This window comes from Triticum dicoccoides, chromosome 7B, assembly GCF_002162155.2.
Source record: "Triticum dicoccoides isolate Atlit2015 ecotype Zavitan chromosome 7B, WEW_v2.0, whole genome shotgun sequence".
In the NCBI taxonomy this organism is placed as follows: Eukaryota; Viridiplantae; Streptophyta; class Magnoliopsida; order Poales; family Poaceae; genus Triticum; species Triticum dicoccoides.
The window spans coordinates 11,379,250-11,387,721 of record NC_041393.1 but is presented as its reverse complement, the minus strand read 5'-3'; positions in this window follow the sequence as shown (position 1 = coordinate 11,387,721).

Genomic DNA, 8,472 nt, shown 5'->3' with positions numbered 1-8,472 from the left:
GTTGGTCCAACCTAGAGCACCGTGCGGGGCCGTCCCTCGGCAACTTGGGTTACGTTGGCTCCCGTACGCTTAGCTTATCCGGTGTGCCCTGAGAACGAGATATGTGCAGCTCCTATCGGGATTTGTCGGCACAGCGGGTGGTGTGGCTGGACTTGTTTTACCATTGTCGGAGTTGTCTTGAATTATCGAGATACCGAGTCTGATCGGAACATCTTGGGAGGAGGTCTATTCTTTCGTTGACCGTGAGAGCTTGTCATGGGCTAAGTTGGGACTCCCCTGCAGGGATTGAACTTTCGAAATCCGTGCCCGCGGTTATGGGCAGATGGGAATTTGTTAATGTCCGGTTGTAGATAACTTGAACCTTAATTAATTAAAACGAATCAACTGAGTGTGTTACCGTGATGGCCCCTTTCCGGCGGAGTCCGGGAAGTGGACACGGTGTGGGAGTTATGCTTGCGCGGGTTGTTCTTCTAGGTTCTCGCTCGTGCTTCGCCTCCTCTTCTCACTCTCTTTTGCGAATAAGTTAGCCACCATATATGATAGTCGCTTGCTGCAGCTCCACTTATATTTGCCTTACCCTTCCTATAAGCTTAAATAGTCTTGATCGCGAGGGTGCGAGATTGCTGAGTCCCTGTGGCTCACAGATACTATAACTCTAGATGCAGGTCCAGGTGATTCCGCTCCAGGTGACGATTACGAGCTCAAGTGGGAGTTCAACGAAGACTCTCAGCGTTACTACGTGTCTTTTCCTGATGATCAGTAGTGGTGCCTAGTTGGGGTTCGATTTAGGGCCTTGTCGCATGTTGGGTTCTTTTCTATTTTTGGCGCCGTAATCGGGCCATGAGTGTTTGTCTGATGGATGTTATTTATGTACTCTGATGTGACGTGGCGAGTGTAAGCCAACTATGTATCTCCCCTTTTATTATATATATTACATGGGATGTTGTGATGATTTCCTAACTTGCGGCATTGCTTTCAATGCGGTTATGTCTCTAAGTCGTGCCTCGACACGTGGGAGCTATAGCCGCATCGAGGGCGTTACACAAGACTAGTGGTTAGACTCATAATCATTGGGCAGACATAACCAATTAGGATATTTCAAGGTTACAATTTTGTGAGCTGGACAAGTAAACTTGGTAACCAACCAATTGTTGAGGAACGTTGCAGAAAACAAAAATTTTCCTACGGTTTCACCAAGATCCATCTATTAGTTCATCTAGCAACGAGTGATCGGTTTGCATCTACATACCTTTGTAGATCACGCGCGGAAGCGTTCAAAGAAAGGGGATGAGGAAGTCGTACACAACGTGATCCAAATCACCGGAGATCCTAGCGCCGAACGGATGGCACCTCCGCGTTCAACACACGTACGGTCAGCGTGACGTCTCCTCCTTCTTGATCCAGCAAGGGGGAAGGAGAGGTTGACCAAGAAAGTGTTTCCCCAGTCTTGATCCGCGTCAACCCAACAGACACTTTTGGAGATACCCGTAGTATACCTTTATAGTCACCCAGTTATGTTGTGATGTTTGGTACACCCAAAGCACTCCTACGGTATCCGGGAGTTTCACGATCTCATGGTCTAAGGAAAGGATACTTGACATTGGAAAAACTCTAGCAAACGAACTATACGATCTTGTGCTATGTTTAGGATTGGGTCTTGTCCATCACATCATTCTCCTAATGATGTGATCTCGTTATCAATGACATCCAATGTCCATAGTCAGGAAACCATGACTATCTATTGATCAACGGGCTAGTCAACTAGAGGCTTACTAGGGACATGTTGGTGTCTGTTATTCACACATGTATTACGTTTTCCGGATAACACAATTATAGCATGAATAAAGACAATTATCATGAACAAGGAAATATAATAATAATGCTTTTATTATTGCCTCTAGGGCATATTTCCAACACCAATTAGTAGCCATGTAAAAATGAACCATGATTGACTACTCTCACCGGCAATACGTGAAACTATAACTGATCTGTCTTTGATCACTGCAAATTTCCAGATGGGCTGTTGTGTGGTCCCATCAGATAATAAATATAAAGTCTTTAAATTGTCCCAACAAAACAAATAATGCATTTGTTGTTGTACATAACATTTTTAGAGGTAGCTGTGGAGGTTAATTTTCCAATTTCCAGTGAGAATAAGGACATGATAGAATCTCTCAAGCAAGATGACAGCATAGTGAAGGCTATGAGAACGAGCAAGGTATGCTGACCAATAGTCACCCTTTTGTATACTTGCTATTTATTTACTCATTGCTACCCATACCAACAAGTAAAATCATGATTATGAAGTATAATGGCAGAAAATCCAAAAGTGAGGAATTTGTTGCAATGTGTACTACTAGCTCATAGGAAATTTTCATTGACCGCATCAAGCCCATACCATATCTTGGAGATAGGCTGACATAATTCAAGTAAGCAGTAACAACAATCAGGAAAAATATGCACCAACCAAAAATATTACATGTGTGCACATATCATCAAAACATGCACCAATCAAGAGTAGTCTATACTTGAAAAATCCTTCAAAATCTGCACTAATCATCATACTACCATCGAGTAATACATGAAACTATAACTGATCATCATTCCATCATTACAAATTTCCTCATGGACTGCTTCTGTGCTCGCCTTTTTAGTTTTTAATAACTAAGCATCATCAAATACATATACACAGCCTTCAAACTAACCCAACAAACCGAAACATGTGTATGCTCCTGTGAATATACTTTTTCTATATCTAGCAGTGGGGGGCCATTTTCCAGGGGGAAAAGGTACTTGATAGCATCTGTCAAGCTAGATGATAGCATAGTGAAGGCTATGTCGACGAGCAAGGTATGCTGGCCAACACCCACCTTTTTCTCTTACTTGCACGAAAGTGTTTACCCATTACTACCCATACGAACAAGTAAAACCATGATTACACAGTACATTGTCAGGTCATCTTGCTGTAAAATTACTTGTTTCAATATGACCTACTAGTTGACAGTAAATCTGCGAATACCCGAAACATGCACCCAAGCATGTGTCAGATTTTTACTTGGGCGGTGCTGCTAGATCGCAGAATTAAGGTTGGATTGACATTCCAAGGGTAGGGAAGATATATATTACCTGCGAAGTGGTACTAGATGGGGCTGGAGTAGACTTGTTCGAAGCTGGCACCACCAGAGCTTCGGGCGGCGCGACCAGGATTGGGGAGAAGAGGTGCCGTTGTCGGACCTTGCTGTCGACGAAGCAGTGGAGAATCGTGGCCGGAGCAGGGGGGAGTGGGTGGCCTCGCGGATCCGGCTGATTTGACGACGACGGGGGCGGCCAAGGTGACGGCTTGGCAAACCCTAGCCGTCGCACTCCGCGTCGCCTCTCTGTCTCGACAAAGAATGAAGTGTGGTGGGATTGGGAATGGGGGTGGGGTTGGGGTTGGGGCCATCACTCGGTTTTCTCTCTGCCTCCCACTTGTGCAGGCCGACAAAAGGAAAAAAGTGTTGGGCCGCATCAGATGCAGATTTCGCAGCTTTACCAATTCTGGCCAAACAGAAAAGATCAGCATGACCACAGGTGTTCTTTTAAAGAAACCCTAAAAATACACTAATGTTCATATTGCATGTGGATGAGTCTTTCAGTACACCAATTGATCTTGAATAATTTCAAGCACTCCACAGTATATATATATATATGAAAATAATGGTTAACCAATAAAATGGTAAACTATTAGATGCAAGGTTACAAATATTTGAAAAAATTCAATAATTTAATTGTATGCATTTTTATGATTAAATTTAATAAATGTAACATTTTTTCAAAAACTATTATAATTAAAATATTCATTGGTATTTTTAAAAAAACCGCAAATGACTACTTATGCCAACCAGAACATCTTCATGGTTTCGTTTATTCATCTATTCTTTGACATGCTGGTTCTCATAACGCCTTCTTCAGACCTTCTCTTTGTCCGACAAATTCCTGAGATATTGGGCTAGCGCCTTGTGTTTCGCCCTCACACCATGCTTCATTTGGTATCCTTTGGCAACTCCTTTGGCGTGCTCGAGAATACTAACGAAAGCCGGGTCCAGATATTTGCCACAGAACGTGCTACGATATGCCATACGCTTAAGGACGTTGCACTGTCCATTCTGCAATTCTTCAAGGGTTTTCTGAGTGTGTGCATCCATCTCTCGTTTAGAAATGTCTGCATAATCATGATAATAAGGCTGCAAGTTTAAATTATGTATGATATAAGCTGCACCATTTTTTACAGTACCTAATATTCCCTAAGTTTCATACTGTAGTGCCTATAAATTATTTTCAAAGTAAATATTTATTAACTTTGAAAAAATTTAAGGAGAAAAAAAGCAATATCAAATCCATATGAAAGAATAAATCATATGATGTACTTTTTGAAAAAATGTCAATAAACATGCACAACCTTTCTGATGTCTGACTTTTAGCATAAAACCAAACCGCACTAAATTGGGGAGTGGATGAACCATTAATTTCCCAAAGATTGATTGAATAAATAATGATCATTACGTATAGATGATCAGCATTATATTTAGAGCTAGATTCCGTTATGCCAATTCAACAATGTATTGATGGTTTAATGATTAACCTCTAACCTTAAACTTGAAGACAGATCTAGGGTTAAAAATTAAAATTACCGTAACGTTATTCCAGTCCATGCTGTGCATATGTTGCTGCTTGTGATCGACGACGGAGTACTTCACCTCATTGACATGATGCTTCTCTGGGTCGGACACCGAATAGTCCAAAGCATTCTCGTGGGGATCCTGATTCATGCGATGGACAACGACATCGGTGGTTAGCTCCGCAAGACCACGATCTGTCACAAGGGCGTCCATGGCCCCGCTCTGTCACGACGGCCAATCGACCTCCACTAGTGGATTTCATATCCGGCGGCAGGGAGGCAGGCGTGTGAGCGGTGGCAATGGTTTTAGAGTGTACCCTAGGGGGAGAGATGTGGGGAGTAATTGGTAGTTACCTACTATAGAGGAAATACTTCGGCGTTGGGCATGTACAATGCAGCCGGCTTATTTAGGCGCTTAATTAGGATCCTGGAAAAAAAATCACAATCGTAGGCGCTTGGGGCAGGCGCTAGGAACTGGATTTTCTACATCTACGTGATGCAATCCAAAGTTCATGTCCAGGATGGATGGGTTGGGGATTGAAAATTTTGTACATAAACCCTGGTGCTCAAGACTTGTGAAACATCAGATCAAATTGTCATCAATTGATCTATATGTTTCAAACTGAGAAAGAAATGTACGCAGAGGCCATTATAGTATTACTTGGATCGGTACTTTGTGATCATCATGTAGCCACGCCACAACCAACACGATGGTGTCCGTGGCCATGTAGACATCACACCATGCACCATTGGCCGCCTAGAACCTCTAGACATGCATTGATAGTCGTTATGTCTCGCATGCATTTGTGATGCTAGCAATGTATAATTTGAAAAAACAACAAGAAAATACACCGTCCCAAAATTTTGACTAAAACATGATTTGATACGTCACTATTTACACAAATCAAAGACAAGAATTTTGGGACGGAGGGAGTACTAAGGCATCATTATTCCAATCCTAGGTTGCTATAAGAGAAGCTTCGATTTCCATCTACCAAGCTGAATGCAGCTCAAGGCTGTAATTCCATTGCACTGGTACGTTAGATATGTAGTCGGCACACAACTTAACATGCATAGTTGTACCATAGTTGAACAGTAAGCATACGGTACTTCCTAACATAGTTCATCCATAAAGTCTCGCCAACATACCACAAACTAAGGTAGTACTTAACCTAGTTTAGACCAAAAGAGCTTCCATTCTGGCTGCCAGGGTGCACGCACTGCCCTAAACCCCCTCCAAGAACTCAGCAAGGGCCGCGTGTGCCACCCTGGAAGCATATCCATGGGCATGGCTAGTGGCTCGTCTGAGTGCATGCTGGATAAGACTCATACGGGTGTTATTAACCTTGCGGTTGCAGAAAGGGCATCCGTAGCGCCCAGCACTAGGCCTGACACGTCTGGCGTGCACACCACTGACAAGCTCCCTCCCCTTGCGATTCCTGTAGATCATCTGGCTTTCTTCGTCACCATCGAGGTCTTCAGATAGTATCTACATGTAGTAAAAAATGTTGCGTAAATAATGGGAATTCAGCAGGCATAGAGTCTCTGAAACGTAATATTATAGATGATAGCGTAAACCCAAAACCCTAAATGATCTTGATAAAAGAAATGTGTTGTTTATTAGGTGCTACATAAACAACCAATGTGATAACATATAATAGAAAATAATGAAGGATCGACCATACATTTATGTTCCAAGCACCAAACACAGTTACCACGACGATGAGAGCACAAAACTTAATGCAAAAAAAATATCACTCACGACGTAAAATGCATGAACTAATGATGTACCATGGCAGAGCTGCGTAAAGATGTACCAATACAAAAACAAGATTTAAAACTTACATGGATGACTTGCTGATGTGTCACTGGTGCATGACTCGATAAAATAGGTAGTGAGTTCTATAAATTTAGTAATATAGTAAAAGAGAGACATCTCTAGAACAGTAAAAAATCAACTACATATGTATTCTCCAAGCTTCCAACACACCTCCCTTGCTCACTGATATATTCCCTCCATTCCAAAATAGATGACCCAACTTTGTATTAACTTTGTACTAAAGTTAGTACAAAGTTGAGTCATCTATTTTGGAACGGAGGGTGTATTTGCTAGTCAATTAGTAAGATTTGACTGCCATATCCAGCTACTATTTCCTAGTTCTCTATCTTAAATATACCGCCGGTTGTCTATCTTATGGGTCTTGTTAGCTAACCGCAAATTGCTACATAAATAAGACCATTCTGTTGCTTTCTTGCATCCAGTCCATTGTCATAAAAGAGCCACCCTATATCTAGTAAATATAGATTTTGTTTGGTTAGGATCATGTATATTGGAAGTCCCCATGTTATCGTCGTGGCAGATTCCCCTGTTGATACCCCGGCCGTCAATGGTCCTTAACTATTCAATATTCTAGATAAGTAGTTATTATGAATTCTGACAAGAAGTGATCCAAAAAAATTTATTTACAAAGAAACTAATTAACAATGCTCAAGTAAAACAGTGATGAAATCTAGCTTCTTTATGCATTAGCTGAGATAATCAATGCTTAAAATCATTGTCACAATCACATAGGTAGATCATTAAATTAAAACAAAAAATCAATGCTCAAAGAACAAAAGCAGCAAAGCATTTACTCAAGATTTTAAGACCTTATTTGCCTAGTGCATAACTCGTGCTCAGCGCAAATCAATCTTTATGTTATTATCACAATCATCTGCATAGGAAATTCAATTCCAAGGTGCAGCAACGAAATAGTATAAGCACAATAACCAATCATAGCCGGATTATTAGCAGAACAATTTATATAGATCAAAAAATGACCTCTAAAGTGCTCAACACATGTAACCTAGCAAGTTAGGTAACACATATATTGAATCTGGATAGGCATTTCATCGATTAAACAAAAAAAGAAACCCTGTCCTTCCCTGAAAATAGAGAAAAGGACAGACCAGACAAAACATAGGATTTTACAATAATAATAAAGGAGATAGATTAATAACATCTTCTTCATCGACGTCGACGGCGACCACAGGCTCGGGCACAAGAGGAACCAGCGGCAGAGGAACCAGCTGCGGCAGAGGAGCCACCTGCTCCGGCTGCGGCAGAGGAGCCACCTGCTCCAGCTGATGAGCCACCTGCTGCGACCGAAGAACCTGGACGGCAGCACGGACGTCAAGCCCACCCGTGCTAGATTATTAGCACACAATAACTTATATAGATCAAAAAATGACATATAGATGGCTCAACAAATGTAACCTAGCTAGACAACAACCAATCCAGGATTTCACACTAGGGTGTTCAAAAATTTATATCGTAAACACAAAACCCACAAATAATTTTGATACAGAGGGAGTAATATCTGAAATGTTCATGTGAAAATAATTTCTATTCCATCATAATGATAGTACTGACATGAATGACAGAAAATGAGGATTATTTACTACATGACCATAGAATGAAATCAATGGTAATTGGGCTCCAAGAAGCAAGCAGTTTTATACAAATTGGCATGAAGTTTAGTGAACAAACTACACCACTTTTAGTCCTTTTACCTTGCATACACCTTCCTTAACTTTTTGCCAAAAAATTGGTGTGTACATATGTACACCCATGCACCCATGTGGACCTACCCAGGAACCTAGATCTATAGAATCTAGGCAGGAAAACAGAAACCCTAGTCTTCCCCAAAAAAGGAGTAAAGCACTGACTAGATAAAACTTTGGATTTGGCCCAATAAGGAAGATAAATGACCGACCTCTTCTCCGTCATTGTTGCCGCCGACCACGGGCTCGGGCGGAGGAGTCAGCAGCCACAA